The following is a 15365-nucleotide window of genomic DNA, read 5'->3' as shown; positions in this document are numbered from 1 at the left end:
ACAGAGATGATGCTTTCTATGTTAGGGATGAAGTAGTTAAAATGAATGAATCTCTAAAAACTGAGTTAGAAAAGGAAAGAGAGATTATCAGGACTTGGACTAACTCTGGCAGAACAACTCAAAATTTATTAAGTAGTGGAAACTTAAAAGAGGGCTTAGGTTTTGGAGATGATAAGAATGATAAAGGAACTGAAGAAATTGAGCCTATAGTTGTTAAACTTATGCCAAAGGTAAAATCTGTTAAGTTTGTAGTTGTAAAGTCTAATACTGATAAATCAGAAGTTAAAGATAAGTTAACTTCTGACAAACCAAAACAGGGTAAGCCAGCTGAAGTAAACATAGGCTTAATGACAAAGAAGCAGCTTAAGCATAAGCTGAAAGATGTTAAGAATGTAAACAAGATAAAGTCACCTAGGAAAAATAGGAATGGAAAGGAAGGTGTGAATAAAAATAATGATTATAAGCCTGTTCCTAATGCTCCTAGAAAAATATGTCATAACTGTGGAAATTCTAACCATCTGGCTTCTTTTTGCAGGAAAAATAAGAACATAAACAACTTACCTTCAAAGTCAGGAGTTAAGAGTCAGTCTGTTAGATATAAGCCATAAAATCCTTGTTTTCATTGTGGTAGTTTATGGCATTCCATTTATACTTGTAAGAAAAATCATAGTTTGTACTATGATTATTATCAAATAAAACCTTCTTTAAAGAAAGTTAGCATTGTTCCTTCTAGTGTAAGTTCTGATATAAAGTCTGATAGTGTAAATTCTGATAAGAAAAATGTTAACATAAACTCTGATGCTAAATCCGCTGCAAATGTTAACAAACTTAATAAGGCCAAAGGATCCAAGTAAGTCTGGGTCCTTAAAACTAATCATTAATGGTCTTTGTGATTGCAGGGCAACAGGAAAAACATCCTAGTTCTGGACAGTGGATGTTCAGGACATATGACTGGAAATAAAGCCCTACTATCAGACTTTATGGAGAAAGTTGGCCCAAGTGTTTCTTATGGAGATGACAACATTGGAAAAACCTTGGGATATGACAATGTCAATCTGGGGAATGTCATCATTGAAAAAGTAGCTCTGGTCTTAGGACTTAAACACAATCTGCTCAGTATTAGTCAAATTTGTGACAGAGGTTATCATGTGGATTTCTTTGAAGAACACTGTGAAGTTGTAAGCAAATCTACAGGCAAAGTTGTTCTGAAAGGATACAGGTATGGTAACATTTATGAAGCAAAGCTTTCAACCAGTACTGATGGTTCTGCAATCTGTCTGTTAAGTTGAGCATCAATTGAAGAAAGCTGGAATTGGCACAAGAAACTCTCTCTTATTTAAATTTCAACAATATAAATGAACTAGTCAAGAAAGATCTTGTGAGAGGTTTGCCAAAATCAGTATTTGCTCCTGATGGCCTTTGTGATTCATGTCAGAAGGAAAAACAAAGAAAATCTTCATTCAAGAGCAAGACTGAATCATCAATTCTTGAGCCTTATCACCTACTACATGTTGATCTATTTGGTCCAGTGAATGTCATGTCTATTGCAAAGAAGAAATATGCTATGGTCATAGTGGATGAGTTCACCAGATACACATGGGTGTATTTCTTTCACACAAAAAGTGAAACTGCATCTATTCTGATTGATCATGTCAAGCAACTGGATAAATTGGTCAAATATTATGTGAAGATCATCAGAAGTGATAATGGCACTGAGTTCAAGAATTTGATTATGGAAGAGTTCTGCAAAGACCATGAAATCAAGCAGGAATTTTCTGCTCCTGGAACTCCACAGCAAAATGGAGTTGTTGAAAGAAAGAATAGAACTCTTATTGAAGCTGCACGAACTATGCTTGATGAAGCAAAGCTACCAACCTATTTTTGGGCTGAAGCTGTATAGACTGCTTGTTTCACTCGGAAAGCAATACTCATTAACAAGCATGGAAAGAGACCATATGAGATGGTGAAGAAAAAGAAGCCAAATCTGAATTATTTTCATGTATTTGGATGCAAGTGTTTTGTTCTTAAGACTTACCCTGAACAGCTATCCAAATTTGATCTAAAAGCTGATGAAGGAATTTTTGTTGGATATCCACTTTCCACAAAAGCCTTCAGAGTCTACAATTTAAGAACAAGGGTTGTCATGGAATCTATCAATATCTCTTTCGATGATAAGAAGATTACTGGACTTGAAGATTTCAATGATCATGATCAGCTGAGATTTGAAAATGAAGATTTAAATTCTGATACTATACCACCTGACAGTCTAAATCCTGACAGTCTAAATCCTGATACTGCAAACTCTGATGGATTAAACTCTAATGTTATTGAAACTGTGGTGACTACGCCAAAGGAAGATGCACATGTGCAGGGGGAGCATACTGAAGATACAACCACATCTCAAGAATCATCAGAACCTACAACTGGCTCTTCAAGCTCTGATTCATGAAGTTTTGATGATCCAAGTTCTGATAATTCTGGAAACTCAAATTCTGAAGGATCCATCTTAGAGAGCATAATTTCAGGGGGAGCATCAGAAAATGTTGATGAAGACAGCATGGATCATGGGGGAGCATCCAGTTCTAGAGAAAACCTTCCATCTGCAAGGAAGTGGACTAAATCACATACACCTGACTTAAGTATTGGAAATTCTGATGTAGGTGTCAGAACTAGAATAGCTACATCAAATGAATGTCTTTATAATTCTTTTCTTTCTCAGACTGAACCAAAGAAAGTGGAAGAAGCTCTTCAAGATGTTGATTGGGTGTAAGCAATGCAGGAATAGTTAAATGAATTTAAAAGAAACAAAGTCTGGACCCTAGTGCCAAGACCAAAGAACAGATCTGTTGTTGGTACAAAGTGGGTGTTCAGCAAAAAAACTGATAGTGATGGCATTATTATAAGGAATAAAGCAAGGCTGGTTGCAAAAGGATATTTTCAACAGGAGGGAATTGATTATGATAAAACATTTGCACCAGTTGCTAGATTGGAAGCCATAAGGATATTTTTGGCTTATACTGCTCACAAAAAGTTTACTGTCTTTCAAATGGATGTGAAAAGTGCTTTTCTCAATGGAGAATTGGAAGAAGAAGTATATGTTGAACAACCTCCAGGCTTTGTAGATTCCAAACTTCCAAATCATGTCTACAGGCTTGATAAAGCACTTTTTGGCCTTAAGCAAGCTCCAAGAGCATGGTATGAGACTTTAGCTCAGTTTCTTCTGGAAAGTGGATTTAACAGAGGAACTATTGATAAAACAATGTTCTACCTCAACCATGGAAAGGACTTACTTTTGGTGCAAATATATGTTGATGATATCATTTTTGGTTCTACAAATGACAGACTTTGCAAGAAGTTTACAAACTGATGCAGTCAAGATATCAAATGAGTATGATGGGGGAACTTAGCTATTTTTGGGGCCTTCAAGTCAAGCAGAATGAAGAAGGCACTTTTATTTGTCAATCTAAGTACACCAGAAATTTGCTGAAGAAATTTGAAATGCAAGATTGTTCAAGTGCATCCACTCCCATGGCCACTACAACAAAATTGGATAAGGATACTGGTACATCAGTAGACATTACTGATTACGGCGGTATGATTGGCTCCTTACTCTATCTAACTGCAAGTAGACCTGATATCATGTATGATACCTGTCTTTGTGCAAGATTTCAAGCAGATCCAAGAGAACCTCACTTAACAGCTGTGAAAAGAATTTTCAAGTACCTTAAGGGTACAGCTGATCTGGGATTGTGGTATCCTAGAGAATCAGACTTTAAACTATTAGGTTACTCAGATGCAGATTTTGCAGGATGCAAAATTGACAAGAAAAGCACAAGTGGAAGCTGCCAATTTCTTGGAGGCAGATTAGTTTCTTGGTTTAGCAAGAAACAAAAGTCAATTTCCACATCAACTGCAGAAGCAGAGTACATTGTTGCAGGAAGCTGTTGTGTACAGATTCTTTGGATGAAGAATCAGTTACTGGATTATGGGTTAACATACTTTAAAGTCCCTATTTACTGTGATAATTAAAGTGCTATTTCTATGACAGGTAATCCAGTTCAACACTCAATGACAAAGCACATCAGCATCAGGTACCACTTCATAAGGGAACATGTGGATGAAGGTACAGTGGAATTGCACTTTGTTCCAACAAATAAACAACTAGCAGATATCTTCACAAAACCACTGTGTGAAGCTACTTTTACAAGATTGGTAAATGAACTTGGAATGGTTTCAGGTTCTTTCTCTAAATCTGCTTAGTTTATGTTCTGTTACATCAGACTTTATGATCAGTATTTACAGATATTACTATCTTTGTGTATACTGTGCTTAAATTTGAAATTTACTTAAGTGCTGATTGTTGTCTGATGTGAATTTCTAAACTCTGATAGTGATATGCATGTTTCTGTGACTATTCATCCAATGAGGATAATTGTGTTAGATGCTAACCTAGTAGTCTTTAATATACTAAAGATCCCATGTATGAAGTAGTTGTTTATGTGGAAATCTTTTAACACAAGCAAATTCTGATATTGAGCTTAGTTAAATTTTACTTTGTGTATCTTGTTACTAAGTCAAAAACTAGAATAGTGCTTCTTATCTGTTAAGTTCTGAAGTTAGTAAACCTGGTGAATGTACTAAGTGTTGACAAACCTCATTTATTAAAAGAAAAAGAAAAAGAAAAGAAAATAAAAATCAGGCACTCCTTTGAGATCTAGAGTAAAAATGTGAAAGGGAAGACCTAAGTGCATTGCTGGTATTAAGTAATATGCATTAGAAAAGCAAAATAAAATTTTCTTGGTGACTTTTCACACTCTATGATTAATGGAGAAATACTCTGATAATAGCATAAATTCTGATAAGCAGTCGTGACTCACTTACACTGAGAAGCCATTGTAAAAAGGAATTTCAAAAGATGCATAAAATGAGCACAAAACAGTTGAGGTGAACTCATGTATGAACTCATTCTAAAGTAGACTTCAGAATAATGACAGATTTTGAGCAAAGTTCTTAGTTATGTCTTATTTCTAAGATGTAATGAAGTGAATCAGACTTTAATCTTTATCTGATATTTAGCTTACTGCACACACATACACTCCATATGAATGATGAACATTACTGTGGTGATAAGTGTTATTTTAGATGAACAGTTTAAGTGTCAGTTGCATAAATTCTGAGGACAAGTAATGATGGAAATTCTGATGTTTAAGTTCTGAAGAAACGAAATCAGTATTTTGTGTGAAGAATTACAGGAATAGACATTCACTTTTCGATTTAAGGAGCCATGTTCTGATGACTGTTAAGTTCTGATATAAGTCTAAGTTCTGATATTAAATCCTGATTCTTTACTTGACTTATTTGTGGTTAAAATCTGAAACAGTCATATTTAAAAATCAGAATATGTTTGGGTGAGTTATAAACTGTCAACATAATTTGGGTTAGTGGACTCGTACATGCACAGTAATTTCTACTTGTTTCGTGTGCTCATTAACTCCTGTTTTAAGCTTCCAATGGATGTTATTATTACTCATCAGTCTAGGGAATCGAGGGGTCATTATTTTTACTTGTAATTGTTGCCCACTCCTCGTGTCCCTTGGTATTCCATTGGCTATTTAAACCAACGATTCATTCCAGCCAAAACATCCTTCACTTTCTCGTGTGGTTCTGGCCGGGCTTTCCTGAGGCATCTAATAATCTTGCTTCACAAACTCACTCTCTTTTTATTCTTATAAACAAAAATGGCTGAGTTTGGTTGGTTTTACAACTATGGTACTGAAACTGTGCATATTTTTCAAAATGGAATTCCGACTGTATATCCTATCAACAACATTCCTCATAATCTCTGGATTCAATTTCCAGAGATCATTAAAAATGACTTGTTGACTGTCCAAAGAGATCTACATCTCCGTTATCTCCATCAGCAAGAACGGATCATCCGTCTTGCAGTGCTCTTCATCAGCAGCAGAAGGAGTTAGTCGTTAGGCTTCTTAGCTTAGGACTAAAGCTGTTGATGTTAGGCATTTTAGACTAGGGCACTCTTGTAATTTTATGCATGTAATTTAAGTTTCATGAAATGTATTAATTTGATATATTAATGAAATTTTACTTTATTGCAAGATTTTGTCTCTGAGTCGTTTCATATTCTGATGAATTTTAAAATCCTGATATTAATCATATTCTGATGACCTTTTAAATTTTGATAATAATCAAGTTCTGATGCTGACGTGGCAGTATTTATTTACTTGGTTTATTTTTGGTCATTACCTCACTGGTCATATTTTTTTCAGAATATTGGTAAAGCAGTAATAATCATTTATTTAGTGGGAACAGTTTTTTTTAACATAACAAAAACTGAACGTCCTTGATTAATGGGATTACTAGGTAAGTGGAATGGTTTTTCTCCTTGAAAACTGCATGTGATAAGTAATGATTACTGAATACCCGTGTCCATTAATTATCTTTTACTACTGCATGTCTGACAGGTGTCTCAACGGCTATTTTTTTACCGTGTATAAGTAAAAGAGAGAAAAGATTGTAAAATCTTTTATTCACTTTTATACTCTTTCTCTTTTCTTATTCTCTCTCACACTTACTGATGGTTTCTTTACAGATATTTTATCAAACACCTTATAGACAATTTTATTTCTCACTTATTTCTCATGAGACCCATAATTTTTTATGGAGCTAAGTTTGTTCCTAATAACTTCTCCGCTATTCTTAGCAAGTCAGAAGCCCCATCCGAACTTCATTTTATTCAGGACTTTCTTGCTAGTTCTGATATTGGGTACGCTCTGACCGAACCTGAAGTAGTCTCTGGTACTCAAGTACTGGAGTTCTGGAGAAGCGGAGTATATGATAATGGTGGTGCTCAAGGGTCCCCAAGTATTATTTTTTCATCAGGGGAGGATGAGTATGTTGTGACATTGGCTACGGTCCGACAAGCACTGCAGCTACCTGAGAACTTTGTGTATTCTACTATTGAAGAGCCAGTTCTTCAAAACATGATGGCCAGTCTGGGGTATGAGAAGACATTGGCAAAGCTGGGTCAGTTGAAGAGATCTTTCATAAGGAGGGAATGGAGTTTCTTCTTTGACTACATAACCAAGGCTTTTATAAATAAATGTTCTCATTTCGATGCAATTCCCATATTCAGCCAACAAATCGGGTATGCTCTCATAAATCAAACTGATTTTGATTATGCAAGTGTTGTCTTAGGTTTTATTGGGGATAGAATGATAGAAGATAGAAATATTGTTTATTTTGCTAGATTCTGTCAGCTTATCTATAACTTTTATTCTGATAATAAGCCCCAATCTGCTAGTGAATTAATTTCATCATTCAAACTAGCTAAAAGAGCTTTTAATGACTTATTATCTACTGATAATAAGAAGGTTGTGTTAAGACCCATCCTAGTTCCTTTATCTGTCAAACAAGCCTTAATAAACTTCAATCCAGTTAAATACACTGAACTATATCCTGATGTTCAACCATCCGAACCTCATCCATCAGCACCTACCACCTCTACACAAACACCTCAAACTTCTCAACCTCAACCTTCAGATCCTACATTGCAGCCTTCATCTTAAAACCCAAGAGGACTAAGAAAGTACCTCAGACTTAACAGAAAAGAAGAAGGATTGTTCTGAGGGATGAGTCAGACAGTGAGGAACAGGTTCCAGTGTCAGAACCTGTTGTAATAGAAGCTGAGAAGATCTCTTCTCAGAAGGATGTTGAAATTAGGAGTTCTAGGCCCCTAAAAAGGCTTAGAAAGCTAAATTTTGATGATGCAGCTCCTACAGACTCCTCAAAAGCTAAAAGATTCAAAACATTGGCAAAAAGGCCTGAAGATTCTGGTAAAGGACTGGAAGCAGCAGCTAAGGAAGGGGGTCAGGAATCTTTGATCTCACAAGACCCTGTTGAAGCTCACAATTCTCCTAGTGCTGATCCAGACCTTCATGCAACTCCTCACTCTCCACTTCATGAGCCAGAAACAACTCATATTCCCACACCTCCAATATCTCCAGTACATGCTGATAACCAGGGGCCAAGTGATGAAATTGACATCCATAACTTGGAAGTGCCTCAAGTTTTGAATCTAGAAGCTCCACCAGCTCCAATCATTCCACCACCAACACCACTTCTTGATGCTAATTTTAATCCAGAATTACCTACAACACCTTCTCTGCATCTAGATACTGAAGATCAGATTTTAGGTGAGCATCGGAATATGGATGTTGATCAGAACTTAATTGAAGATCAGCCCTTAGAGGATGATGTTGAAGCCTCCATAGCCTCTCATACTATTCTTTTATCAGAGGATGCTGCTGATGCTGATTCTATAAGTTCTGATGCTGCTAATGATGAAGTTACTGGTGAAGCTGCTGCTACAAATGTAGATGCTGATGCAGCTGGTCCATCAGGACATGCACCTCAACAAAATGTTCATAAAGCTGAGATAGTCAAGAAGTTTATTACAGGGGAAGCACCAGTACCTTGGAGTTAAACTCCTAGAGGACAGGAGTGGACTAAGGAGTGGAACAGAGTTACCTTTGTTCCTTCTGAAAAGATTCTTGCTGAGCATCTTGCAAAAGCTGATGAAATGCTGATAAATGATGATTTCAAGACTCAGCTGAGAGTTACTGCATTGAGTACAAGGCACCTTCAAGGCCAACACTCAATAACTCATGACAAGGTGAATAAAATTCAAGAAAACTTGATCCAACAAGATATGAATCTGAAACTTGAAAAGAAAAGGTTTTTCCAACCTACCTTTGATAGAATTGCCTACATTGAGAAAACCCAAGAGAAGCAACAGTCTCAGATTGATGAAATTTTGAAGAATCAAGTTTCTCACCAAAATCAACTCAATGAGATCCAATCCTCAGTGGAATTGCTTGTCTCTCTTCTTTTACCTGCTGATGCCAAAAAGGGGGAGAAAGTAATTAAGTCAAAATGTAAACCTATTAAGACACTGAAGGGAAAGGATGATGGAAAAGATGATCCGAAAACTCTGGAATGGGTGGAGGTCATGGTCAAGGTAAAGGTTTTTCATCAAGTAGAACTGGAACTATAAGTCAAAGAACAAGTTCTGATACTGGGAGAAGAATAACTTCTGATACTGGTAAAAGGATAAGTTCAGATGAACATCTGGAACTTGATGAGGAGATTTCAAGACAGTTATTTCTGAAAGAAAATCCAGGAATGCACTTTGAAAGTCTAAAGGAAGAAGAAGCTAGACTTAAGTTAAAAAAAGTCAACTCCAAATTTGAAGCTTCTGTTGTTGAAAAGAAACTTCCTAAGGCTAAAGGCATTGTGATAAAAGAAAGGACAAATCCTGAGGCAACTAAGGCCAAATCACAAATGGAGATAGATCCAAGGTCCAAGGGCAAAGAGAAAGTTGGTGAACCTGTAAAGGTTTATGTGCCTCCTATGGATGAAGAAATATCTGTTGAAGATGTTAATCTTACTCTGATTTCAAAGAAGATTTCTCAAACAACCTCTGACATGGCTCAAGTTGTTCAGAGTCAAGATATAATAAGTTCTGATATGACAATGAAGCAAGCAACCTGTGACATAGCTCAAGTTGGCTTGATATCAGAAGATAAGTTAAAGGAAACCTCTGACATTGCTCATGTTAAATCCTCAAGGTTACTCCTACCAGGATTCACTAAAGCCAAACAAACTCAATCTTTGAAGACTGTAACAAGTGGTTTTGAAGCAAGAGTGGTTACAGGAAAGGAAGCAAGAGATAAATCTGGATTGGGTAGTGCTGATGAAAGAAGAGTGCAGAACACAACCAATTATCCAACTTCCTTAAGTGAACCAGGTGTTGGAGCAACTCCTAAAAGATTGAATCATCTTGAATCTGTACAGATGGTTTACTATACCTTCTTGAAAGAACACATCTTGTTATATTTCATGACAGATGGAAGGGTTTACCACATAAGGGAGAATGATATACCACCAGAGTATTTTGAGGAACTAGAACATGTTCTATTTTTACTTCAAGTGAAGAACAGATTAACAGAAAGTGCTGCAAATTATTTGAAGACTCACATTCAGAGACAAAAGAAGCTTTATTCTGTAAAGTTTGACAACACATATTGTCCCAAGTACAGAGATCACAAGGGTGATATTGTTGAGATCAAGCCTAACTCTGCTAAGATTATAACTACCTTTCTGGGTTATAAGGCTTTAGAATTCAATCTTGAGTCTGACAAGGCATATTTGATCAGACTGGATCAGGACATAAGGAAAGCCAGAATAAATGATCTCAGGGCTGCTATCTTTCAAATTGGTAAAGATACAGTTGAATTGAAGAATGCTAAAAGGAGGATGATTGATGAACTTAAATATGCTGAGAGATGTTTGTTAAAGAACTATCTCAGAACAACTCCTGATATCGAAGAGATCAGTAATTGAAGCCAAGTCAAGATCTACAACTGCTCAAATTCTGATGTGTATATAGACTGAAGCTGTTATCAGAAGTTAAAGTTGGTAAAGTTTTAAGGACTGTAAGTTGTAGTTATCTAGTCAAATTCTCATGCATTTGTACTTAATGTTTTTGACATCATCAAATATCTGTTAAACTTGTATATTATGCTAATTTACAAGTTGGGGGAGATTGTTAGATATATTTATGATGTCATGTCTAATATGATTTGTATTTAGTTTTCAGATCTTACTTAAACAGGACAAATCAGTACTTAACTGGAAATCAGCACTTATATTGAAGTCAGTACTTAAGATATCAGAACTTAAGTGGTCAGAACTTAAGTTATCAGGAGATATTTATAAGGAGATAATATCAGGACTTAAGGAGACTTTCAGATAACGAAGGCGGCTGATTGAAAGGAAAGAAGATCAAGACAAACGCAAGAAGAGATATGCATGAAGAAGGAATTCTATGAAGAATAGAATACTTGGAAGAAAAGATATCTGATTGATATATTTTAGGAAGCAGAATTATATTCCATATCAATTAGCGATTATCTTGTAACTGTGTAGTATATAAACATAGACATAGGGTTTACACTATATGTGTTATCATTATCGAGAATAATATTCATGTAACCCTAGTAGCTCTCGTGATATTTGTTCATCACTGAGAAAGGACAGTTCCATATTGTAACAGAGTTTATTATATTGAATAAAGTCTATTTTCTGTTACTTATGTTCTTTAATTTGATTTGATTGTGCTAAACACTGTATTCAACCCCCTTCTACAGTGTGTATGACCTAACAGGAACAGGGTGAGTAAATGCTTCGGCATCAAGGGAGGTGGTATCTATAACAGCTTGAGGTTGCTGAGATAGTCCCTCCATGTCTGCATCATGGACATTCATTGACTCACTAGCAATGACATCCATCCTTATAGCTCCTATACCTGCATTTCTCTCGTGTTCTCTCTTTTGTTGAATCAGGGTCTCACCCTGGCTCCCCACCCTCACACCCTCACCTTCACCATCTAAGGTGGGACTCCTCTCACTCTCTTTTGTCAATCCTGAAGAAATGGATTGCATATTTTCACTCTTTTGCTCTCCTTTTTCCTGGGAGCATCCCAGACTCTCACTCATAACACTCTTTGCCCTCAATCCTAAGAGTGACTGTACAACCACTAATTCTTCTGCACTAGAAATGAATGAAGTTTGAAGCTGTGCAGAGACACTCCACGGATGAGTAATATCCATTGGGTTAGTGATTTTGCTAACCGACGGATAACTGCTGTTAAGCTTATCCGTCGGGATATAGTCACTACTCGACGGATGAGCAATATCCATCGAGAGAGTAGAAATAAATGAACTTATAATAAAAAGTATTGTGGACTCTGTGCTGATTGATGATATTTTAGGCACAGATGATTCAACATTTCCTAAAAGAATTGGCAAGTGAGCCAACAAATCATCTAAAAGATGATGCTCACTTGCATTAGATTTTGGCTTCCCCAACAAAGTTAAAGAGGGGGAATCAGGAATTGATGTGTTGATCATATCCATATCCAGAGAATTTGTGGGAGAATTTGGTGTGTGAGGTGCTTCTATTACTAGAGATTTTGGCTGTGACTCCACATTTATTGGAGCCACATCAAGCTGAATTTGAGAAGGTACAGTGACTGTGTCTTTAGCACCAGTTTGCACAGTGTGTGTACCCTGTGCATCCCCCAAGGGTTTTGGATTTCTTCTTTCTGGAATAAGTTTGGGGTGAGCTTGTGTCCCTTACCCTCTTGGCCAGTGCTCTTGGTTGAGAGCTTTGTTCAATAGTTACATCCTTTTGGGATGATGCAACTAGAAATGAGCTTTTATCCTTTTTAAGCACTGCAGTTTGCTGGGAAACTGCAGTGTGGCTAGGCTGGGAACCACTCAACTCTCCATCCTTATCCTTAGGGTTTCTTTTATGTTCACCATTTCCCTCACCTACCTTGCCCACCTTCACACTCCCCTCTTTGGTTTTGGTGGATTTCGCAACTGGCATCTTTTGAGAGATACCAGAGGGGGTTTTCTTTGATTTGGATTTTGAAATTTTTGTTGGTTTGGTAGCTTGGGTAGGCAACTGTTGGGTCATTGACACAGTTGCCATAGCTACACTAGAACTCAAAGAAACTAGTGAGGTTGGAATAGTAGTAGGGATAGATGAACTTACCTCACTTACCTGAGATGCATCCATTACAGGGAAATAGAAAAGTGGCACTTCTCTGTGATGATTTGCCCTATTCAAATCTGCCATGATTCTTCACTCTTGAACCCAACAATCTAATTTGTTGTTTGGGTTCTCAAGCACAATTTCCTCAGAGAGGTGGTTAGCTAACATCATGAAAAATCTAGCATAATAAACACTTTTACCTCTCTTGTTTAACTCTCCTAATTTAAAACCCAACTCAAACAGAATAAGGTCACTAAAATTAAAGTACTTATCGGTAACTAGCATGTAGAGCATGTTAAGCATGGAAATATTAACAGAATCAAAACTGCTGATTTTACCAAAAAAGACCTTGGTCACTATATCACACATGAAATTTCATTCCTTTCTAAAACCAAATCTCCTAATGTCACTCAACTTAAAAGTAGAAAGAGCATAGTTCATGGAATTAAGCATATTAACTATATCAGTGTCTGTGTGTGGTGAGGTCACATTATTATCAGGAATCTTGAAACATGATTTAAAAACATCACTATTAATACAGAATTCATTACCTTTGATAGTGAGTGTGATGGTTTTATTAGTTGAGTTATATGTAGCAGTGGTCCACATCTCTTCAACAATTTCACAAAAGATGGTGGGTGATTCCAGCATTGCATAGCTAAGCTTGCAGTTCTTCACAAAATCCATCATTTTGTGGTAGTCACCAGAATGCTGAATCTCCTTCTTCACTAAGGCTGTGAAGTTATTCTTCTCATAAATGAACCCAGTTTGAGACATAATCTTGACAACAGGCGCTATTGTTAGAGAATAAGAGCTTGCAGAGAGAGAGTAAGTGCTTTGAAAGAGAAAGAAATTGGAGCAGATAATTTGAGAATGATAAAAGAAAATCAATGGAAATGAAATAAGCTTTTATACTATCTCAAAAATAACTGCCAAAAATAATAAAGTAAAATAAAGTAGCCAATTAAAATTGCCTAAAATAGCCGTTCAAAAATAAACTGTAAAAATTCCACCCATTATCCATCATGTTATGCTTACAAACTGTAAGTATACTCGATGGATAATGTTCAGGAAATCAACGTCTAAGATTAAGACAATTCAACGGATGATGATAAACTGTTATTCGTCGAGTCATAAAATATTCCAGAAAAATAATTGATTTTTATTAGCAAATTGTATTCCGACAGATGATCAAACTCGATGGATAACGATCATCCGTCGAAATGTAAATTTTGACTTAGCCAAAATTTCATCCAAGACTGAAAAATTAATTAAATTTCTTGCTGCATTACAACTTGCAAATTATCTCATAAAGATTTAAGAATAATTGAGCATACCTAACTCACTTACCAGCCTTGAAAAGGTGGATTCATCTAGTGATTTGGTAAAAATATCTGCAAGATGTTTCTCACTTGGAACAAAATGTAGTTCCACAGTACCATTCATTATATGTTCCCTTATGAAGTGGTACTTGATGTCTATGTGATTTATCCATGAATGTTGTACTGGATTTTCAGTGATGGCAATTGCACTTGTGTTATCACAGAAAATAGGAATCCTTTCAACTTGCAAACCATAGTCTAGCAGTTGATTTTTCATCCACAAAATTTGTGCACAGCAACTGCAGCAGCAATATATTCAGCTTCAGCTGTTGAAGTAGAAACCGAATTTTGCTTTTTACTGAACCAGGACACAAGCTTGTTTCCTAAAAATTGGCAGGTTCCTGTTGTACTTTTTCTATCAATTCTACAACCTACATAGTCTGCATCTGAGTAACTAATTAGATCAAAACCAGAATCTCTAGGGTACCAAATGCCAAGTTTTGGTGTTCCCTTGAGATATCTCAAAATTCTCTTAATAGCTACTAAGTGAGATTCTCTAGGGCCAGCCTGAAATCTAGCACACAAACATGTAGCAAACATTAAATCTGGCCTACTAGTTGTTAAGTACAGAAGTGAGCCAACCATGCCCCTATATCTTGAAATATCCACAGACTTTTCAGTAGTGTTTAATTCAAGCTTAGTTGCAGTAGCCATGGGAGTTTTTGCAGATGTGCAATCCATTAGATCAAACTTCTTTAAAAGATCAAAAATGTATTTAGTTTGACTAATGAATATTCCATCACTAACTTGCTTAAATTGTAAACCAAGAAAGTAAGTTAGTTCTTCCATCATACTCATTTCATACTTACTCTGCATCTGTTTGGAAAACTTTTTGCAAAGCTTCTCATCTGTAGAGCCAAAAATAATATCATCTACATAAATTTGAACAAGTATGCTAGAGCCATTAACATTTCTAAAGAATAAAGTTTTATCTACAGTACCTCTTGTGAAGTAGTTTTCCAAAAGGAACTTTGATAAAATATCATACCAGGCTCTAGGTGCTTGCTTTAGTCCATAAAAGTGCTTTCAAAAGATAATAGACATGTTCTGGAAATTTTGGAACTTCAAAGCCAGGAGGTTGACTGACATATACTTCCTCCTCCAAATCTCCATTCAGAAAGGCACTTTTGACATCCATTTGATAGACCTTAAAATTGGCATGGGCTGCATAGGCTAAGAAGATTCTGATGGCTTCAAGTCTTGCAACAGGAGCGAATGTTTCATCAAAATCTATTCCTTCTTGTTGACAATAGCCCTTAGCAACAAATCTAGCTTTGTTCCTGAATACTATGCCATTTTCATCCATCTTGTTCCTGAATACCCATTTGGTGTCTATTGGATTCT

This window comes from Apium graveolens, chromosome 7 (genome assembly GCF_009905375.1).
Source record: "Apium graveolens cultivar Ventura chromosome 7, ASM990537v1, whole genome shotgun sequence".
NCBI classification, from domain to species: domain Eukaryota; kingdom Viridiplantae; phylum Streptophyta; class Magnoliopsida; order Apiales; family Apiaceae; genus Apium; species Apium graveolens.
This window is presented reverse-complemented; position numbering follows the sequence as displayed.